Source organism: Thunnus thynnus, chromosome 11 (genome assembly GCF_963924715.1).
Source record: "Thunnus thynnus chromosome 11, fThuThy2.1, whole genome shotgun sequence".
In the NCBI taxonomy this organism is placed as follows: domain Eukaryota; kingdom Metazoa; phylum Chordata; class Actinopteri; order Scombriformes; family Scombridae; genus Thunnus; species Thunnus thynnus.
In genome coordinates, this window is record NC_089527.1 from 9,839,632 (window position 1) to 9,855,440 (window position 15,809).

At 40.3% G+C, this 15,809-nt stretch overlaps 1 protein-coding gene across 5 annotated transcripts in view; it reads right to left on the bottom strand.

Annotated features, from left to right (window-relative positions):
• Positions 1 to 15,809, bottom strand: part of adarb1b (adenosine deaminase RNA specific B1b) — a 116,429-nt gene that overhangs the window by 27,758 nt on the left and 72,862 nt on the right. For all 5 annotated transcript variants that reach the window (XM_067603121.1, XM_067603122.1, XM_067603123.1 and 2 more), the window contains one exon: positions 14,512 to 14,549. The gene's annotated coding sequence lies outside the window, so the exon portion shown is untranslated. The remainder of the gene's footprint in view (positions 1 to 14,511; positions 14,550 to 15,809) is intronic.

Sequence of the window (15,809 nt, forward strand, 5' to 3'; positions counted from 1 at the left end):
TGCATGTCTTCCACTTGATACTGATGTATAAATTGAGCTTGTATGCTAAGTTTACACAAGTTTGCTTGTAAAGTTGAACATTGTGTGAAGCTGAACACTCACTCAATGATTATGGCAGCCTGTCTGAACAAAAATTACTAAGTTTGCTAAACCTACGACTACTTTTGTACAATAAAAAAGGCAAACAGTCATCTACTGTATTGATAATATTAATGGTTAAAATGTTTTAATTAAATACATCAGTCATTATCAGATTCACATCGCATCAAATCATCCTTTGTCATTTGCCATTTGCTCGGCCAATAGACTGTTTAACTGACTGTTTTGGTCTGACAGACTCTCAGGAGACATTGTGGTTTGCGGTACAATGTCAGGACTTGCTGGGTAATGGACCAACACAAAGGCTCAGCTGGGAGTTAAGAGGGAAAAATGGGCACTGCCCTCGCACACCCACTACCACTTCAGCCCCGAAGGCAGAGCTAATTTAGAGGTGTGCGGCTGAAATTCAGTTTCGGTGTGTGTGTGATTTAAGTACATTACAATAGCGGGTCTCAAAGTGGGGTCTGGGGACCCTCAGGGGTCCTTGAAAGGGTTCTGGGGGGTCCCCAGCAAAAAGGGAAATCATTTATTTTCACTATAATTCCATCCACAAGTAACACAGTGACAGAATGACAGTATGACTAACATCTAAAGGCAAAAATCTTATCAGATGGGACAAAATCTTATCAAATGGGGGTCTGTGGTCTAATTTGTGTCATTTCAGGGCTTGATGTGAAGAAGTTTGAGAACCACTGCATTATGAAATGATTTCTACAATGAAAATCCAAAAGAAAATCCAATGCACGACACTTTTCCTTGAAATTAATTGGGAGTATGGATGTAATTAACTATTCATTTCTGGATTAACTTCTTGTTTTTCCATAAAATATTAAAAAATAAAATAATCTGATTATAATTTTCCAAAGACAAAGACAATGTCTTTAAATCTGTCAAACCAACAATCTAAAACACAAAGATATTTAATCCATTATCATATATGAGAAAGTTAAGGACTGTAGCACATTCCCACATTCGAGAAGATGGAAACAGGGAAGGTTTCCCCCCCAAACATGAAACTGGGAAAACAGAACTGCAGGCGTGAAGAGGTGTAGAAAGAGGAGAGAATCAGTCTTTTATTGTGTTCCAGACTTTAATATCTGACAGTCGGTCGTTTATCATCATGGACCGCTGATGGTGAGAGAAGGGAAAGGTGGAGAAAGCAGAGGCAGGGAGTATCAATATGAATTTTTTATTTGATGGGTTTTATGGGAGATTGCATTTCAGAAGCCTGGCAGAGTCAAGGTTCATGGAAGAGTGAGAAGGAGACAGTAATAGGCCAGGTCATAAAGGCCAGCTGAGAGATAATGGTGGTCCCTGCACATGAACACAAAAGAAACATACTACACACTATTCAATACTGTATGAGAAAAAAAAAAAGACGTAAATCAGAAGCCCAAAAACATACAGCATCAAATGTTATCATTATGTTCGAAGCTTAAAACTCCCATCATATATTTTCTATCTTTTTTTTTTTCTTTAAAACCACACACAGCACACACAATTTCACACAAATACACAAACACACAAACTTAGGCTGGCTTCAGGTGTGGTCATAAATCATCAGAGTGAGTGGCTATGATTCCCCCCAGCACCAACAGAGCCAGGAGAGAGGTAGGGAGGGAGGGAGGGAGGGAAGGATGGAGGGAGCTATGGTGGCAAGCAGGGGCTGGCTAGTGGGCCAGAGAGGAGTTTGTAGCTACTAAATGGCTGCCCTCGCTTCCTGTCTCCATCAAGGCCAGAACGACCGACTGCTCAGCCTTGGGTGCGACACATTGTAGACGACCGTCATAAGTGACACAAATACACATAACTGTGTGTATATTAACACTTTTAGACACACGTACAGGCAACCAGATAAGGAAAAAAGAGATACGTAGCACGGTAAGGTTTTTAGATTTTTAGCATCAGTTGAGTCCTTTTTGAACCAGACAACGCAATAATCCATGTGTATTAATTTGCACCAGCTGCAAATCCACAGGAGACCTTTCTGAAAAAGAGATATTTCAGTCTCACCTTTAGATTTATGTCTAAAACACATATTTCTTCTGGACCAATACAAGATGAGTCGGGGGCTGAGTAGAACCAACAACTTCCACCTCCAAGGAAACCGGGGCTAAACATCTGCTTGTATTGGCTTTATATGGTCTGTCTTGAGCTGTGCAGTTACAGATGATGTGGAGTTTGAAAGATAGTATAGCGAATGCCAGAAAGATTAGATAACTGTCTGACTGTGTTTAAAGAGAAATGTGACTACCGTAAGACCACCGCAGGAAAGTATTTGAAAGCTATTTGAGTAATTAACGAGATATGTGATATGATCTGAAGTGTCATGTTGCTCTGAAGCCTACGTATGCTGCTAATGCTATGAATTATTTAGCTATGTTTTTTTGACTCCGATGTGATCCCTGACATTTTAATTCCCTGATTCTAACGTCGGGGTCACATTTCTGCATTTACTGAGAATCTAACAAAACTGGTTTATTTATCAGATGAGGGCTTTCACTGGATGTTTTTTTGGTTGTGTGAAGATATTGACTTCTTGAGTTGAGCTTACTGTGTGATTTATTTTGATTTTGACTAGAAGATTCCAGTTATATGTTATTTTATGTATTGTTTCTAAATCTGGCTCAAGCTGTTTGATATAAAAAAGAACAATTAGACAAAAAGACATTAAACTTATCTTTGCTTTTCTCATTACTTGATACTGTTCTGGCCTTATCTTGCCTCTTTTTTTAATATGGAGTAGATTATAATGATAGCCTGTCTCCAGACTTATGACTCGCCGCCCACATCTTCAATTTGTTTATTCAAATGGGTATGTTGTTGTGCATATCGATGGCTGTTTCTGCCCATTGAGGAAACCATCGTACAACCAGTTGGATTTTTGCAGACAGGATTAAGAATGGGGATGTGATCTTCTAACATAGCTAGCAAGTTAACTAGCTACATCCATGACAATTAAAGACAGAAAATTGGCCACAAAATGGTGAAAAGCCTGGTTGAGATAGATGCTGCTCTAAGTGGACTCTTATATCTTCATATTTCTTGGATCATCATAAAAAACATTAGGCTAACTGCTCCCACTGGCCGAACAGATCCGTCACTCACTGCTGATTGGTTATGACAAAACGCCCTCAAACAGAAATCAGCCAACATGAACACGATGTCAGGCCGAATAAACGAAGTGAAATGAAACTGCGATTCAGTCTGATAATCAGGCTAATAATGACACAGACAAAGGGCTCCAAAACCGTTGCTAATACTGTAGTACCAGCAGTATCTTTAAAGCTGGCGATGACATCATTTTATCAAAAATAATATTGTGTGTTGGTTGTCTGTCTACCATCCATATAAACTGATATCAGAGCTTAATATAACATACTGTATGTTATAGATCAGTAAATTCAAGCTGCCAATAACTAGCAACAGGCATATTTGCGCTGACCTAACATGAAAAACAACACTGTTTAATATTAAACCAACTGACTCACTGGTTTAACTGGTTCACTAAGCAAAAACCTTTCTGGAGACTGATAGAATAAATGGTAGAAATACCTCATTGACCAATCAGATTCAAGTGTACAACAGAATTGTGTGATAAACACAAAACAAACAAACAAATAACTGACAAACTTGGTGTCTTCATTAAACTAAATTAATGTTTCTACCTTCCGCTGACGGAGGGAAAACCTGAACCTTGTTTATCAAGGTTTGCAAGGCCATAGAAGGAGGAAACGTGGAAAAGAGGGGAAAAGAGGAGAACTGTGGTGATGGCAAAAAAAAAAACCCAGCACCAGAGAAAAGAGAAGAGAAACAGATCGAACAAGACTGAGAGTCCAAAATGAGGTATCGAAGATGAGAGGGAGGGAGGAGATGAAAGGAAAAAAAAGAGAGGGCAAGGAAAGGGAAAGAAAGTGGACAGAGACAAATGGCCAGGGGAAATGACCGGTGCAGGAGAGCCCGCCTATGAGACAGCCCTCTCAGCAGCTCTAACACAGACTGATAGGCCCACCAGGCGGTTACCACTCAGATCCATTCCTGTACCTTATTCTCAAAGAAATCACATTTCAGACCATATTTAAGTTTAACAAGGTACCGTTACTCTTAATGGGAGTAATGCAGGTCTATGTGTTGTTTAATATGAAGTGTCATATTTTGGTTGTACTTGAAATTGAGCTGAGTTTAAGGAATTAAAATTAAGTATTTTATTTCTATGTGTTTCTTACCTGCTGTTATTAGTGTGACACAGAACCACAATGATTTTTTTGCTTTCAATGAAATAACCAAATTTTTCTTTTTAGTGCCATTCAGTGACTTCAACAAGAAGAGACGAACCGAACATCGCTTTATATCTTTCTCTAAATACTCTCCACTTACTATTTTCACTTATTCTGACAAAGTTCAGCTTATACTTTTATCCAACCTGGAGGCTCTTTGTATTGACTGGAAGAGGTTTCCCTCACAATTCAGCATGCATGTGTCAAAGCTTTGAGTGCCAAGATGGTCCAGATCATTTCTAATGTGGAAATATTTGTATGATCTAAAGTCACGTGCAGAGGTAAGCGAATGTGAGAAGGAGGTAAGTAAGTAATAAGCTCAGAAAGTGCAGGCATTGAACACCTCAGATGGTGCAATGAGACTTAAAAGTTTCGAAGGAGGGAGAGGAACATAAAATAAAGACAGAGAGAGACACAAGGAGGAATGCAGGGATCGTTGTTAACTGTCCATGTATGATGTTAGATAAGTGAGTTCTACTATCACCCTCCTAGAATCCCATTACTTTCCCAATAAAGCTTTGGCAGCCCAGTGATTACCTCAAGAAAGCAAGAGGGGAAGAAGAATTTTAATAGAAATGGGATCAAGGTTTTTTCTGTGTGGTCAGAGCCGTCCTCTCTCTTTCCGCTCCGTTGCTTCCTCAGGTGATGCACCTTAATGGAGTACACGTGTGGGCGCTGGTGGCCTAATGGAGAGGTGTCGTGCTAGAAAGGGGGAGTGCCTGTCGTGCTGCCTGATTGAAACTGATGGGCCAAGGTAAGGAGGCCACCGAGTACGGCCACCCAACATCGCCTTTCCTGTCTCATCAAACACACACACATACATACACACACACGAACACACACATGCACACTTACCTCAGAGTCCATTATTCAATTTGGCCCTTCTAATGACCAGTGAATTAGCCTGCCAAAAGCGATTTGCCTTCTGAGCCCTACTGCAAGACGTACATGCTTTCATCCATTCTGCATATTAAGAGGCAGCCATTCAGACACTGACATCCGATGAGCCTCCTCCAATCAGCTCTGCGGTAGATTTAGCTGGACGAGCTTGGATGAGGAAGGTTTCTGATACAATGAGCAGTTCAAGCTAAAGTTCAACATATTGAGAGATACGCTTTTTTCATTTTGAAGAGAAGTTTGATACCACCTTCATATCTGTCCATTAAATATACAGCTACAGCAAGCAGCTGGTTAGCTTAGCTTAGCATAAAACTACTAAAAGGGGGGAAACAGCTCACTAATGAACATGCTATATATTGATTGTTTAATCCATTCAAAAATCAACATGTATAAAGGTCATTTTGGCATTTTACAAATGGTTATGTGCCAAACTATTTCTTGGCTGTGAGCAGTTGCCAGGCAACCAGCGGAGACTCCAGGAAGTGACTGGTCGTGGCCAAGAAAGACATAGTCAGGCGCATAATGCCTCATAATTCTTTATATCAACCTAATCAAGTCTGTCTACAAGTTTATTATTACGGTGTCTTGTTAATGTAGTGATAACTTTCAAATTAGCCTCAAACACCAATAGCCACACCTGCCACTGTATTAATAAAAAAAAATCCATCATGAATTGCACCAGTTGTCACACCAGTAGAGATTCAAATGATCTTGTAAACAGTTTTGGGCTTGGCAACCCAAAGTCTGAGTGGCTGACTGTATCCATGTTATGTCAGGTCATTCACAGAGGATACGCTGCACCTCAAGGCAGCTGGAGGCTATAGCACTGAGACTGGTCAGCACTGCATTGGCTTCTGCCAAAAAATCAGCAATCAGAATCCTGCAAATGTCAAGAGACATAAAGAGAGACTGGCAGCTATACCCGCCTGTTTTGAGCACTTTGGTACATGCATGGGAAGACTCAATTTGGCTAAAGTTTGTGCATACTGCATCATATCTGACAATACAAAGCTACACTGCGTCAGTAGAAAACTGTTTAGAGCATAAAATCATCAATAGTTTATCCAGACCCGACAGTAGTATTTGAACCAACCATAATGGTAGCATAAAGACAAAAGTGAGGGAGACAGGCAATCAATAGTGGGGAGTCTACAGAAAATCTACAGTATAGAGGAAGGAAATGTGCGTGTGCTGAGAATGGAAAAGCAGGGAGCGTATGGACGGTGTATTCGATGCCGTTACACATCACGCATACCGCTAAACTCATGTACACTCATGCTCTCTGCAGTGAAAAACTGTTCTGTCATTCTTTAAAGCTTCCTTAGGTCCAGGTATCAGATTTAATAATAATAAAACTCCTCTACTTTTGCTTTCTTCCATCTTTTCAAGGTTGTTGGGTGGCTGCCTCTCCTCTTTTCACTAGGAGCTGTAAAATCTATTTGACAGCTCTGATTTATGACACGGCATAGGCACCGAGCGCCTGTGGGGATCGGAGTGTATGGCTGAGTGTGTTTGGAGGTGTGCGGATGTGTGCGGGTGTATGAGCATGTGCGGCTCACACAGACGGACCACCGCTGCTCTGTGCTCAATGCTCAAGCACCTGACAGAGCGCCCAGGTATGCGGGGAAACTCCTGGAAACTGACATGTGCACACAAATATCTAGAAACGTTCACACCTGTGCTCGAATGCACACACACACACACACACACACAACGCCAATAAAAACTATAACATTTACAGAGCCCATAAAAACCATAAGCCTAAAACATTAAGTTTCATGAGTAACTCAAATCTGACAGTTTCCTAAAAATGCCACTCTTGTCTCTAACATTTTTCCAAGCAACTTGCAGTCTTTGCAGCAGTTTACTTCAGAAATCTGAAAGTGTGTCAGGTCTCCTTCTACCTTCTTCTGTCCATCTAACCCCCCTCCTCCCCTCCCCACACACACACGCACACAATTGTCTCCGCTGTCCTGTTCTCCTCGCCTGGATGCCCGGTGCTCACAGCTAACACCATTTGTCACATTCAAGGCCTGGTTAGACACACTGGGATCCTTCTCCGCAAGGAGAGGGATGTGCGTGTATGCTTGAATGTGTTTGTGTCTATGTATGAGAGCATGGAGGTTTGACAATAAATGCTGTGCAAAGACATGAATGCATCCGTGTATATTCATGTGTGTGTGTGTGTGTGGGTGTGACACCACTTGCGCCTGTGACACTTTTATCTAGGAGTTGAGTTTCACACCTCGTGCGTTTGCTGCTGTCAGGCAGAGAAGTACCAAAATGATGGACAGCAGGGAGAGGACAGGGTGGGAAACCTTAGCCAGATGAAAAAAGGTCGTGACAGCTGACAGGGAGGGAGAAAGTGCTCATAGACCCTAAGAGGACGAATGTCGGAGATGGGAGGCAAGAGAATAGAGGAGGACAGATGTATAGTCAGAGACTGAGAAGAAAAACAACAACAAAAAAGGCAGCATGAATTGTGGTTGAGTTCTTTCTGAGGTGAGATGCTAAAGTTTGAAATTAAGCTTTCCTCTGTTTTGCAGGCAAGGGTTTTATACATAATACATTTGTTTGGGAAAATCCAATTTTTATCACTATATGTCCTGTTCCATTACCTCAAAACAAATTCCTCTCAGCAGCACCTAAGATATGAGCAAAACATTTCAATACCTATATCCATTTGAATCTACACTGACATATAACTGCACTAATGAAGTTTATCTCTGCAGCGATAAAGGGAGCTGACACAAATCTCTCGGGCCGTGAAGTGTCTCTCCGCCAGCTTAACACACCTTGGCGGTTTGTGCAGTCTCGCTACGATGTTTTTTTTTCCCCCCTCTGTTAGTCTGTTGCAGTCATTAGCGGCATGCTAATCAAGGCTAATTACATTGAGACAGGCAGACACAACTCATTTCTTATCATGACAGAACGCCGCTGTGTTTGTGGTGCCTGAAAATGTTACGCCAATAAATGAGGCACTGCTCATAATCAACAGCTTTTTTTTTGTTGTCAGATAAATAAATATTACCGTGTTTTCTATTTGATTTCCATTGCTGCTGTTGTCAAATGTTAATCGGCCTGTCTGAGCTTTTATAGAAGCTGTGCATTTATTTTTTTTTGTGTGTCTACAGTAAATGCAGCAGCTTCAGTTATTCTCAAGGGAAGGGAAAACAGCCAAATCAATTAAGAAACTATATTTAGTCCTGGAGAATCTTACAAATGGTAATGATAATTTCTAAATCCCTTTAAGTACACAAATGTATGAATAAGTGAATAATTGAAATAATATATGAAAAGAAAAGCAGTGGGAGGAAGCAAGCAAAGGAATGAGTGAAAAAGGAAGGGAGGAAGGATGTAAGGTTAGAAAATGCGGCTTGTTGTAGGTAAAGTCTTTTCCACAACGATGGATTGTGAGCATCAGGCGATGCAGATCCCACCCCCCCCCCCCTTTCTCTCTCTCTCTCTGCCCCCCTATTCAAGTTACAAAAACTCATTTTAGAGATTTCGCTGGCATGGCAGAAAAGCCCTCTGTTCCCCATTTCCCATATTTCATATACGGCCCATTGGAAAGCATCGTCTACGAGTGTCATGGCTTGGCACATTTATGAGAGATGCATTGAAGAACTTATTACTTGGAAGATATGCTTAAGTTCAGCATTTTGAAAGTGTCTGCTCTGTATGGTAATTCACTTATAAAGCAATGGTAAAATGTGATTATCTACACGGTCACTGGTTACACCATCAATACATAACAGTTCTACACTGTAGACAACTAAAGGTCTGCATTAGAGTTGCAGATTATTATATATTAATAAGAATATGTTGTATTCAAATACAAGTCTTCAAGGAAGAAGAGAATATAATACAATGACAGAATAATTAGTACTATAACCTTTCTCAAAGATGAATTTAAGAGAAGATAAATGGTTTTCATTTAAGTTCAGTGCTAACGTTACACACAATTAAAGAACAAAAAGCCGTTCATTGTTGAGAAAATTACCGCATTAAAATTAGGTTTCAAAGTGAGGTTTAAAAAATCTTGGTAGAAGATCCAATACTACAGGTTAGGCACCATCACAGCAGAAACTCCATCATCCCTTTATTGATGTTTTTAAAAACTCTATTTATTCGTGAACCTGAATGTAGCACCAGGTCCTCTCAATAATAAATTTGATTCTAAAAGTAAAAGCCAACCAATCCAACAAAACCAAATTTGGGGGTATATGTGAAAATTATTTGATCTTTGGTTAAACTACAGCTGGACTGGAGGTAAGTTATCAAGGTCTAAGTACATAAAAACAAGTATAATACTGCCCACCTTCAACCTGAGCAGAGATCTAATCAACAAGAAACTGTCTGAACTCTCTTTGTATGTGAGTTGTAAATTAAGATTACACCTGAATTCTTATATTTAAGCCCCATTTGGATCGGATTAACATTAAAAATGGAGGTGGGGAATAACAGATTCACTGTGCTCCTCAGTTATTTAAATCATCCTTTCCGTCAGTGTTTTAACCAATGAGGAACTGCACGATGTGGTCTGTAACAGCTTATTAGATGATTTTACAGGGTCTTGCTCTCCTGATGGCTTTAAATGTTTTCTGTCATCGTATTGTTTACAAACAGGACCTTGATGGCGTTAAACAACTCAACTCTCCCAATATTTCAGAACGAGATTTCTCCTTGAGCGAGACTTGGTTAGATAATAACAAACAGACCGGATCAAGCAAAAAGGTAAAGGAAAATGTTTTATTTCTCTGTATGGTCCTTTCCATAAAGTTGTCAGGCACTTATAATAACAATCCAAGTCTGTCAGTGGCAAAAACAAGCACTTTTAGTGGACGTATATTGATGGGGCGCAATTGCCCCGAACGATTACATTTGCAGCCCATTTCGCAGCTGCCAGCTGCAGCACTCTCACTCAATACTGGACCAGTATCAAAAATTGTAGCCCCATTAGTCACTTAGACACTTTCCAGGTTGAAAAATACCAAAGTTTCCCTTTAACATGTTTCTGTCTATCAGTTAAGCGAAAATGGTTTTGACTTCCTTCGTTTTCAAATGTCAAATCTTATACTGAACTGGTAAAAGGCAGTAAAGTAAAAGCTTCTCCTCACGCAGGGCAGAAAAAAAAACAACAAAAAACCCCCCCAAATAATTCAGATATACACTTTAAAATACAAGGACTTTGCTCTGGATGGGATTTAAATTACAGTGGGACCAGTGAGTCTGCCAAAAAACTGCAGGTATTTGCAGCTGCAATTATTACCCACAAATGTGCTCTGGAAGGCATTAAATCACCGACCAGTGCAGGTAATGTTTACATCACCCCACCTACCCCAGTGAAATGTATCCAGTCCGAATGGGGCTACGGACATACTGATGGTGTTAATGGGTTGCATTCAGTTTAAGTGTCTTACGTTCTGGGATAAGTGGTTTGTAACAACAGCAAGACACTGAGATGATCACATCTGGATTTGATGAACAGCTCTCAGTCAGATTCTAACTGCACACACAGCTTTAGGATGATGTTCAAGTTCATCATTCAGACACACAAAATCATCTCTGAACTTTCAAAGTGAGCTGACAACACAACATTTTCTTAAAGTGAACATTGTCGGTGGAGTGAAATTACTATTCTGTATGAATTCTGTTCAGGGTTACAGTGTGGACTAGTGCTTTTAGACTTGGCTCTTCAAACAGCTGACCCTGGTCAACCCCTGTATTGACATGTTGAAGTGTCCTTGTGGAAGACACTAATCTGCACTTAATGGACTATCCAGTCCAGCGGTGCGCTGCTGACTCTGACCTCACTGTCGAGGGAACTAAGCGAAGAGATTCTCTTGAGTCAGTGTCACATTATTCTACTGATGATTGTCTTTAGTAAGTATGTGACCTCATCCACACTGCTAGCGTTAGCCGCTAACCCACGAGCACTCCGAGGAGCTGAAGTACTAAGCAACTTATCAGGGAGCTCCCAGTGCGGGGCATTAAAGCTGACTGAGAGAGCAAGCAGAGCAACATTGGCCCAAAGTCCTGCTTAGTCATCTCTTCTCTCAGTATGTTGAAAAAGTGCCACTTTCATTCCCATGGTGATAAGGGAGAGTGAAAAGGTGGGAAACAGACCTGTGTAATGCTGATGGACATAGTCGGTCTGAGAGTGAGCAGGACTGGAGTGCGAATCAGGGACTATAAAATGCAGCATCAGCAGCGGTGGATTTACTTGGATGAATGGAGCCGGCTCGACTGGGGGTGGGGGTGGGGGTGAGGGAGATTGGAGAACGGTGGGTGTCAAAGCAAGTGGCTGAGACATTGCAAATACCGCCAGTGAGCTGTGGCCACCTAAGTAATTACTACCTTTGCTGTTAGGCTAATCCCCAAAGCAGAGCAGCAGACTCAGGAGAGAAAAGCTTAGAGCCTCTGTGGGGCTCCCATCACCCTACTTCAATTACGCAGAGACACAGACCTGTCTCACTCAGACAGACGGACGAGAGAGAGAGAGAGAGAGAGAGAGAGAGAGAGAGAGAGGGAGAGGGAGAGGGAGAGGGAGAGAGAGAGAGTGAGAGAGAGAGAGAGAGAGAGAATAATAATTATGATTCTTTAAAAACAAGCGTTTCTTTCTTTGAGGAGGGCTGATCAGGACACACAAACATACAAAAAACATGTGATTAATTAAAACAGATATAGTAGATAAAGAATTGCACTGTTGTTTTTACTTTTGAATAGAAATCTGTGGTTGAAATATAGCCTAAACAAAAGAATGGCCCCATCATCATCATCATCATAAAAATAAATAAATAAATAAATAAAAATTGCCAGGTCTTTAGCACAAGACTCAAGTTATTCATGTTTTTTTCTGGTGTTGTTTATGGTTTGTTTACACCAGTAATGTTAATGAACATAGGCTATATTTTAATTAATGCTCATATGAGACAAACAAATATATTTAATTTTAAAAATATAAGTCGGTTTCTTCAATTACAAACATGAACACACCTGCTGTTTACATTTACTGCTGATAGTTTAGTGATGATCCATAGTTCAATTTATAAATATCATTACTAACATTAAGTTTTACAACTGGAGTATTTGTTTTCCTATGATAAAATAATATAATAAGGATATAAAATAAATATGATACATTTCTATGATAAACTGCAAACATAAATCACTGAAAAACAAAAAATACTTTTTGACCAGCAATCACTCGGCCATTTTGAACACAAGACAAATCCTTGATGGAAATTGCAAGAAAAGTACATTTCTTGTAAAATATAGATAACTTTAGAGTGAAATCAATGACTTTTCTCCATGTGTAAAACACCAAAATTAAAGAGAAAATACAACTTCACTATTTGAAGTGTCTAAAGTTAATGTACGTAGCCACAGAAAAACAGGATGAAGAATTAAAAGCTTTTCAGCTGTCAGTGTTTTGCACAGAGAAGCAGCCTGCTGATGCTATGAACAACTTCAAACTTGACAGATGAGTGAAACGAATTGTTTATTACAGCGAGTGCACAGCTCTCTTCCCCTGCCAGTTACTAACGAAATTGAAAGGTCTAAAAACAAGCAAGCTCAGCAACACTCTCCGTCTGTGAAGTGCTGCTGCGAGGGGGTTACCTTTGCGTTCGGAGCGTTTCTTCCGTCTCCTCTTGAACCTGCGTCGGATGAGGCAGTAATAGGAGCCCAGATTCTGCGCGCCGTTGGTAAGAAGGGCCATGGCTCGGTCAAGACTTACACTGAGGCAAAATCGACTGAAAAGCTCTCAAACAGCTCTAAACTAACCTGGAGCGAATCAAAACTTCAGCTGCGATGATCTCACTGTGAGCACAAACACATGTTCTACCTGTCCTTCACCTCTGTCATCCGGCGCTCTGACGCTCGTCCGGTTTGTGCCGTCAAGCTAATGATAGTCTCGAAACGCTCAATTCCACACACCTGCAGCGTGTCTTTGTTTCTACTTTAGTCCTTCCCTTGTACCCGAACTCTCTTTCCCTCCCTTCCTTTCCTCCTCCTCCTCCTCCTCTCGCTGTTTTTCTCTACTCTGTTGACTCCATGTCTGCCCTATCAGAAGTCAGAGAGGGGAGGCGATAGAGTGTGAAAAAGGAGGAGGGGGACTAGCGGAGATTCATGTTTTCAGACGGTTTGTGAATTAACACGGAATCACGCTCGCTACCTGTCTCATCACTTCTGGAAGTAAGTGACATCTCAAACAAGCTCGACCCCGCACCCACGATCTCTGGCCTCTCTGTTTTTCATTTCATCACGTTTCTGCAACTGTATGATTGTGTTGAAGGTATCACTAATGCTCTTTTTGCAAGGAAAACTCACGTGTGTATACTGAACACAATTCCAAAATGCTCATGCACACACACACACACACACACATATATATATATACATGTACACAGAAAAGCTTGAGTCACATCTCGAGGCATGAAGCAGATTTTAAAATAATAATAATCATAATTAGAAGAATCACTCCTGCAGGCTTCTGTTTCTTTTGCTTGCATATCCTTCTCTAACAAGGATATTCACCATGGGGACCTGAGGCAACTCACACAGAACTACTCTGCCTCCCTCTAGTGGTGAAATTGTATAATTACAACTATCGAACATCTTTAAATCTATATAAGAATGAAAAGGGACATCCTGATACTTAAAGGTGTGTTGTTGATTGTTAAAGTCCCCCTCCACTCAAAAATGTGCTTACTTATTGGTACTTAACTTGAATATTTGGCCTTCACCTTGCAGATGGATGTATATGCAGAGTTTGACACTAGAAAGCTGTTTTCATACTCATGCTGAAGATTCTCTGTGCTCACCTTGAATCTGAGTCTATGGTGTGCACCTAGAAGTGTGATCTGTGACATCACAACTAGTTTGAAGCCAGTCTTGGTCCAGTGTGCAACTTACACAATTTTACAAATATTTTTGACTAGTTATCTGAACTTTTTGGTGGAAAAACCCCTTATCAGATTCAAATAATTACTTCAAGTGGAGTATTTTTATGTCTTAAAACATGTCTGGAGGGGGTCTTCAATCAGTGTTGAAAGTTATTTTAGTTAAGCTGAAAAGTAGTTTACATGAAGTCTATACTAAGGCATATCAACAAATTTTGTTGTGAACAAAGAAAAAAAAAAAGAAAGATAGTGAAGTAAGAAGAAAGAGTCTCAAGAAAGGTGACTGAAACAACAGATATGGAAAAAAGCTGACAAAAGAATTCACTCACCTTTGGCTTTTTTTTGTGATGTCAGTTATCGGAAAAACCTGGGAGAGAGAGAGAGAGAGGGAAGTAAGTCAGTAAGTTCCAAGTAAGTAAACAGCAGAGATTTTGGCTGACCGTAGAGTCACTGACAAAGACCTGGATTACTGACAGTAAAAGTGTTTCAAGGACATGGTGCATCCAGATCAGTTGTAGATACACAAGCCAAGAAAAAGGGTACACACACTAGATTCATGCTCCTAATGCAAGTCAGGGTTTTTTTTTTTCAGTTATTGTAACTGAATCTATTAATATAGCTTGAAAACCTTTTCAAATGATTTGTTGCCATATAACCTACATGCTAAAGGTTTCCTTGTAAGTGTTATATTTGACAAACAATGCCCATATACAGAGCTGATGATTCAAGTAGGGAGTTTGTATACAGACCAGTGATCTGAACCAGACCGACTTGCAAAGATTATAAATAAAAATATTGCTAAAATGTTTTCCCTTGAACGTAAGTAGACTACAAAGCAGGCGAGAGTTACAGACACCACATAACCCCATCGACTGTCACTGGACATAAAACCACATTTATTTTCTCTCAAATGTTTGACCATTAACCTGTTTACCATTTTAAGCCTACAAGACACTACAGATGTAAAAATCCTGTGAGTATTACAGACCGATGTGCAGTGTTTTAGTGTGATAAGCCTTCAAAGGCAGAAATCTCTCACTCCAACTGGACTTCCTGGTTCGGTTTTCATTGTCTCAGTGCTACCTTAAACAACACACCCTCACCAAAGCTGCCCGCTGCGCTCTTCAAGTGCAGGGCTGATTTTGGTCTGGATCCCAGCTATAACCCATGTTTCCATGGTAACAATCAGTGACCCCTGCTGACCAGTGGCATCAACAATAAAACACAAGGAAACATGGATCATAATTTGTGGTTTGATAACATGTTTTTGATTGTTTTGGGGCAAAGAGGTTTTAGAGACTGTAGTAACCCGCAAGAAATCAACGTCAGTCATTTTTGTTTGCACAAGGAAAAGTTACTGTAGCAGAAGTACTGAGCCCTGCTAAATGTCAGCTACAGGTCTGCGCTGCATTAAGATTTTATGCAACTAAAAGTTTTTGGTATTGTTACACTGTTGGCTGAACTTTCCCAGTAAAATGTCCTTGTAAAATATTGAATTTTCTGCTGGAGTGAAGGGAGTTGAGCGGTTAAATGCAGTTACTTGGTCAGCCATGTTTTTTTAGTTTGAAAAATGTCTTGCTTAATAAGATAGTTTGTGCAGCTTTGTGCAACGAATGAATTTAATGTC